General features: G+C 35.2%; 1 protein-coding gene across 1 annotated transcript in view; it reads left to right on the top strand.

The window, feature by feature from the left end:
* The window catches only part of PRDM6 (PR/SET domain 6), an 80,141-nt gene extending 79,235 nt beyond the window's left edge, over window positions 1-906 (top strand). Inside the window, exon 9 of the mRNA XM_014309134.2 lies at window positions 1-906. This exon is cut by the window's left edge and continues 3,295 nt beyond it. The gene's annotated coding sequence lies outside the window, so the exon portion shown is untranslated.
* The last annotated feature ends 6,594 nt before the right edge of the window (window positions 907-7,500 follow it).

Genomic DNA, 7,500 nt, shown 5'->3' with positions numbered 1-7,500 from the left:
TCAGAATTTCTGAAGCACTTGGCATCTCTGTTTTGTAGTCTGGTAAAAAAATACAAGCTTTTGGTTTTTAATTTTTTGTGTCCAACCCTGAACATGTTGGAAATCATATTTAAAAATTGTGCCTAGTTCTGATTCTTTTTCAGTGTGGAATTAAATTTTATATGTTCATAGAGTTATACCTTTCAGAAAGATTTTGGGTCCTTTATAAACATACTTATAGCCCCTAAAGATGATAATTTTAAATACAATTTGATTTTCTTCCCATGAAAGAAACTTGAATTGGGAATAATATAATAATTACAGCACATTACATACTAGAAACTTACAAGAAATTATGTGTATACCTTTTACTTTTGGTAACATCATCTTTCCTTTAAATAAAAATTTATTTTTTGTATGGTGCCATTGCATTATGTGATGCTGTCTTATAGCAGAAAAAACTGTGTGATTTCAAACAAATAAATAAGTGAATGTCCAATATTAAGTCCTCATTGCTTTTAAGAGTAATTAAGTTGCTCTCATTTTTTAGAAATTACAATTAGAATGCTATTCTGTTCCTTGCAAGTCCTCTCTGTGGATAAGATTCCAGAAAATATAATATTCTGGGACTCCATGAAATTTTTTTTTCTTCCTAGATTTTGGAAGTTTCGACATCATCAAGTTAATCTGAAAAAGCCCATAAATCCACCATATAGATGTAGAGTATGCTGAAGAGGTCCTGTGTTGTAATAAAAATAATAATGACACTGTAATTAGAAAGATCAACAGTTTGCTTGCATTTTTTAAACTTCATTAAATTGCCTCTTTTTTACTGTAAAGGACCAATTAAGTCATGCATGTAGCTGTATTCTTGTGATATCAAATGTAAAGATTACATTGTGTTTAAATGAAAACAACAGGCACACATTTAAAAAGAAGATGAAGAAATGTAAATATATTTGATTAATAAAACATTTCTATTACTGTACCCTAAGTCTTTGTCTTATGTTAATATTACTTATGGAATTTTGTCTGCACTCTGCAGAAAATTAAATATGCTAGAGTGATTGTGCATTGAGGGTAGCCTCAAATAATCAGCATCCCTTGCTGAGGTTGTCATTATCAGTTTCCAAAAAGTGTTTGCAGCTTGGAAGTTGCAAACTCTTGCAGTCAGAAGAGAGTGAGATCAAGTTTAGGTTTCTTTGTCACTGAGTCTCACAACTACAATGGATGTATTGCTGAGAAAATGCCACAGTTATGCTCAAGCAATTTCTCAAATGTATTTTGGAATGATTTTCTACAGATTATGATGTAAATCATGCCATATAATAACTAGGTTTTTCTATTTTGCCTACTTTAGTGCTGGGCTTTTGTGTGGCTGAGTAATTTTCTTTTACCTGAATCCTGATTAAAAGGATCACCATCTAGTGGGCTAAGACAGAATTTCAAAATTGCAGTTGATGAGGACTCGGAACTCATCATCAGAAGTCACTCTAAAACCGTAGCTGAAAGCAGTAACCATGCTCCACTGCAAAGGACCTTCAGTGCATTTTTCAGCATTATTTCACTGCCACTGTGTGTGTCAAAGAACAGTGATTAGTTTGCTAAGTTACCCCTTGTTCCACTTGAAAAAGTATCACTTGAGTATGCAAAAAATATGTCAGTTTCTGTAATTTTTCATGTTGTATGACCTTTTACATAAGCACAAGAACCACCATGGTAGAATCATTGTGCAAAACTACTGTATTTGAGAAAATACTCAGGTAAATCTGCCAGCAGACTGCCTGCTGATTTGCAAGTAGCAGGGATAGTCAATCATTCAAGGCAAGTTTCTCTACATCCAAGAAAAGTTCTTTCTAACAAGAATTGCATTGACTCATACACTGTATGAGATTATATCACCAAATCCGCATAATCTGTCATGAGCTAATGAGACACAAATGTCTAAAGGGGGTGGCGGGTGGAGGAGTCCTTTGGCTGGTGGCCCAGTCTATGATATAGAAAAGTCCTGGGGTCCACCACTTTGAAACTCTTTGGGTGCATGATTTAGAAGGGGTGAGACTCAGGTCTGCTAATATTTTTCTTTTAACTCATTTACTGAACTTTTTTAGTGGCTCTGAGGACCAGCAGCATGCTGCTTGCTTAATTTGCCTCTGAATGTATTCACTGAGATCTGGGGAAGAATCAATCTGATAATAAAGTACAAAAAACCAGGAAAACTAGATAGCATCAGTTTTAATGTTTGGTTTTTGTTGGTTTTTGTCCAAATAAAGTGGACACTTGCTCTCAAACAAGTCAACAAGACACCAGCAGTAACCAAGTCACTGCACACACTGCTTAGGCAGCCTCCTTGGCACCAAAAAAGTATCTGCCAGTTAAAACAAGTCTAATGACTTAACACCACAAACCCAAGCTACACTTGAACTGATGACACACAGATGTTGAAGCTGCACTCTGACCTCCATGTACTGAGTGTCAGTTTCCCTGTCCTCAGACTTACTTCTTTTCATACTTGCTAAAATCAGTCAACAAGACATTTTGAGAGAGACTTGGCCAGCCTCATGTTCCATGGTTGCAGGGGATCTGACAGCCTTTTGGACTAATTAATATAATGCAGGGTGCTTAATACACCCAGATTCCTGGTGAAAATATATGCCAATAATTGTACCGCAATAATTAGGTTCCTAAAAATTAGATGTGCTGAAAGCCAGTGCATCAAATGGGGGACTTATTTTTCTTCTCAGTATTTCCTGGTGGCCACCCTGAGGACAATCAGCTAGCCAAGGGACAACCACAGGTAGCTGCTTTGCTCTGAATCTGAATCACTTATATACATGTAAAATAAGAACCACAGATATCTGAACATAGCCACAGGTGATTTCATATTCATGTAAGTAAGGACATCAGAAAACTAATGGTGTAGAAGACCTGGATAACCAAACACAGTTGGAACTGGTCCAAGGACATAGGAAGGGAGAAGCATACAGTCTATCACAAAAATAACCAGAATCTTCCCACTCAGAGTGTCTCATCTTAGAACAAGGCATTGACAAACCTCAATTTTTTTAAAAAATATATTTTTATTAGAGATAACATAACTTTATAGACACCCACTATCTTGGAAAAGGGTATTAATGAAGCCTGGGCCATCCATTATAGCTGTAGTTATATTACTACCTTTCTCCCCGTTGTTGTCTTCTCCACCAACCACAGCAGATGAATGATATTAATATTTCTCCATGGATTTAAACTTTTTCCAGTCCTTAGTCTTCTCCCCCCTCCCATCTTGCCTGTTATAATTTTCATCTATTATACTTCTATTTTTCTTTTCCCCTCTGACATTACTGTATTCAATCATTCTTCTCATCTCTACAGTTTCTCCAAATAAGTTTGCAAATGACCAGAGGAGGAACTTGTATTTGTTTATATTGGCACAACAAGTCATAGAAATACATTTTTTTTATAATCTTAGCCTCAATAGAATGAGTCAAACTATAATAGTCATGCAGAGTTTTCAACCTGGAATTTATTTTTTTTTTTAGGAAGCCAAGAACATTTTAGCCTAAAGCACACACTACAGAGATCAAATAATTCTTCTGGAAGCTATTTAGCTTTTTTTCTTTTTTATTAGCCTTATAACAGGACAATAGTTTTCTGTATTTCCCATGGCATAAAAGTAATTATATACGCAGTAAATAAAAATTTTCATCAGAAAAATATTTTCTATCAAGCAAAAAAAGAGCACAATAAATGCAAACACTGAACCATATTTGTAATGCCTGTGTGTTTCTTTGGGTCTCTCTTAATTTTCTCTTTTTTTTTTTTTAATATATAAAGCCAGTTTCTTCTACTTATGCATAAAATCCTGAATAATGGGGATAAGGTATTGCTGTAATAGTAATTGCACCACTTCTTTCTGCACAAAGAGGTTCTGCAGTAGTGTCTGATCAGTCTGTGATAACAACAAATTGTAACTCCCATCTCAGTTTTTGGAACAGCTTATGTGACAAAGATATATGTTCCATGACCATAGGCAGACACAGCTGAAAACAGTATCTGACTATTAACATCAGTTGAGCTTGTTTTTATTTAAAAGCTAAAGATACGACAATGTTTGCACTCGTTTTTTTGGGAGGGTAGAAGATCTGGGACATTTAAGCTCTGAAGGAAGTTTAGAACCATATTGTGTCAGCCCTCTATCTTCCTAGTTTTGCTTTGCTCTGTGTCAATAGTAGAGCTCCTAGAGAAAGATCTTCCTTCAAGTACACATTATCAATAAAAATTTTTCAGACTGTTTTTAATTTTTTTTCTGTCAGAGTTTGCTCTCTAGAGAAGTAAAGGGTTTGCTTGAAGTGGGGGGAAAAAGAAAAAAAAAGAGAGGAAAAAAAGAAGACAGAAATATCTTCTATAAGTTCTAGGGGAAAATAATTTTAAATATCTCAATAAAATGGGCTAATTTATGCATGACTCCTCTCTTCAAGAGCTCATTTTCATCTAAAAATATTTCAAGAGACGTTTCCTGCTTAGATCTAATTACTGAAGGAAAAAATTATGAACATTTTTATACTACAGATCATGACACGCTGTAGAGTTTAATGGATGGTTCTTCTGTGCAAGTTTTTGAGTAACATTGTTGATTTTAAAATCATTGCTTTACTATTTACTGTGGCTGGAAAAATACTGTGGAGAAAAATTTCTCCATCAGTCTTGCATGGTCATATGACCTTAATTCACCCCAAGTTAAGTCCTAATGGAGTGAATGCATTGTGCACATGATATGTATTAGCAAGTTATACTGTAGATTATGGAAGAATTTTAAGCCAAGTGTGGCTTTTCTCTTCCCTCTCCTTTGTTTGCTGGCACCTTTGTAGTTTAGGATTTTCCTGTGTTAAATAAGGCTGCTGGTTACCTCCCTTTCTGCCAACAGCCTAAGCACAAGGGATCTTTGCCCACAAAATCCCATGGCAGTCCCACGGATATCTCAGTAAGTAGCATGCTTCTAGATTGTCTTCAGATGTAAAAATTCCCAGATCTGCTTCCACCCCAGTAAAAAGCAGTACAGCTTCCTTTATATTATTGGCTCTTTATCTAAAACAATCCTGTGGTAATGATCCAGATGTTTGTTTTGGTTTTACCTTGTTTTCTGTTGTGATGTTTGCTATCATGGAAATCACACGATTCAGAATCTGCAGAAGAGAAAGGGAATCTGTGTCAATCTCAATTTCTTTTTGTCTCAATTTGGTTTGTAGCCTTCTCACATTTGATTGTGTCATTAACAGCACAAGTAAAATCGCAGGAACCAAACAGATTACCAGGTTGAATTAGGAGATAAGCCTGAATAGAACAGCACAGAGAATATATGTTGATATAGTAAAGACATTAAAAATTATCTTTCATTTCTATTACAGCAAAGCTGAGATATCACTACACTAGATTTTTTTTCCTAATCCCCGCAGTTTTTACATGTGTAATAAATTAATTGTCAAAGTACCTTGAGTGATGGCTTCATGTAAATTTTTTCTGGAGGGAGGGGAGCTGTTTTGCACAAAATGCTCAACCTATTCAACCTACTTAGTGAGGCTGAGATGATGCAATCTATCCTCAAATCTGTCACAACCATAGCTGTAGTCATTTAAAATAACCAATCCAATCATCCAGCTCTTGATTGTTTGATGTTCTTTCTGGCTTTACACTTTTGATTAAGAGGCTCAGCAAAGAGGTGAAGTTGCAGAATAGCAAAGGGTTCCTTGACCTAAAGAACTTGAAGTCAGCAGGTCACATATAGTGACTGTGATTTATTGAACAATAAACACAGCCTCTTTCTTTCCTCACTGATCTATTTTTGCAGGCAACATATTCTTGTTCAGAGGACACATGCAGTGAACTTTCAGAAAAATTATTCAGCTTCAATGTAAAATAAAATGTACCTGTGATTCTGCCTAACTATAATCATGTATTATAATAGATTCATCATCAGAAATTAAATAAACTAATAATAATCGTCCATGCTACTGAAGAATGCAATTATTCTGTTCTAAAACAAAGAAAACCACTAGATCTCATTATATTAAAAATAAAACTTCAACAACAAATCTACTCTGGAGAGAATAATTTTAAATTTTGGTCAGAGAATAAAGAACATTTTTTTGCATATATTTTTTGTTTAGGTCCTGTGCCTAGTACAAAACCAGGGATTTGCAATGAGAAAAGAGAAACGTGCTGTTTGAAGTGGGGTTTTTTTTGTGGGGGCATTAAAAAGAAAATAAAGGAAAGGAGGGAGAAACGCAACAGGAAAAAATCCTAATAGCATGTATCGTTTAATTTGTAATGATTTTAAGAGATGGCTTAAGCTAATCACAAATAACCAAAGATCTAGGCCAGATTTAAGCCATGATTGTTTTATTATTTTTTGCCTATCATGTTTTTCTTAGTAAGTGTCTCTAGTAGTCAGTAAGTAATCTTACTTATCTGTGAAACTCATGGATGTCACACTCTCTTCCTTGTATATATACAGGTACACATGCAGGCATTCACCCTCATTCTCCCTCTCTCTAATCTTTATTATTTCTTTCTTCTTTAAAGATTCAGACTTTTCAGAACTGAAAAGAAAATGCAAAGGTAAGGGAATAAAGATATTAAGTTGAGATCTTGTAAAAACAAGAAAAAAAATTCTACCAGGAGATCTTACTGCCTAACTTTAATAACCTTAACTAGAACATGTATATGTCGCACATAAATTTTTCATTAAATTTACTTTTGAAATAAGCATTTAATTTGTTTCTGACTTCACAAAACCACATTTTGCCATGCATTAAACCAAGGTAATCTTCCATATGATAGGTCATCTGACTATTCTTACACACAGTAGTACTTGGGACTTTTTGACAATCATTACCCTGCATTTAAAATTAAATGCACCATAAAGAAATTAAAAATAAGCTTATTTTAGCCGAAGTCTTTCCAAATGAGATGGATGACTGCTATTCTGCTCCAAGAGATTTCATCCAGCATACCCTGCCTTGGAGAGGGCGATTGCACCCTCATTGCTCAGCTGCCCCACTCTGGGGACTCTGCGAGCCCTGTGCAACCTCTGATCTCTAATAGGGTGAAAACCTGAATGTGAAACTTGCAGAGCAATTAAAAGCCCAAGAAGAGGAAGACCACATTTTGTATTGCATCACAAACTTAACCATGATCAAAAAGTATGTATATATAAAAAGATAAACAAAGAATGTCTTCAAATATCAATTGTCTAATAAAGACAATGATGTTTTCAGCAAGGAACTTCAGGGTTAGAAGCTCAAGCTTTGTGTTTACTTGTTTGCTTGCAATGGAGTTTTAAATGAGTACAGCCTGATGTGGAAAGCCAGTAACCCAGGGGCTGGCACCACATTTTGTCCAGGGGCTTTTTTTTAATGCTCCCACACATGTCACTATAGATCTGCAGTGCCTGAGAGGAAAGGTACCCAACACCAGTTCTGGGACCATTTATGTGACATAATTTATGTTTTTAACGCTCTT

The sequence above is a fragment of the Geospiza fortis genome, unplaced genomic scaffold (genome assembly GCF_000277835.1).
Source record: "Geospiza fortis unplaced genomic scaffold, GeoFor_1.0 scaffold44, whole genome shotgun sequence".
Classification (NCBI taxonomy): Eukaryota; Metazoa; Chordata; class Aves; order Passeriformes; family Thraupidae; genus Geospiza; species Geospiza fortis.
This window is presented reverse-complemented; position numbering and strand designations above follow the sequence as displayed.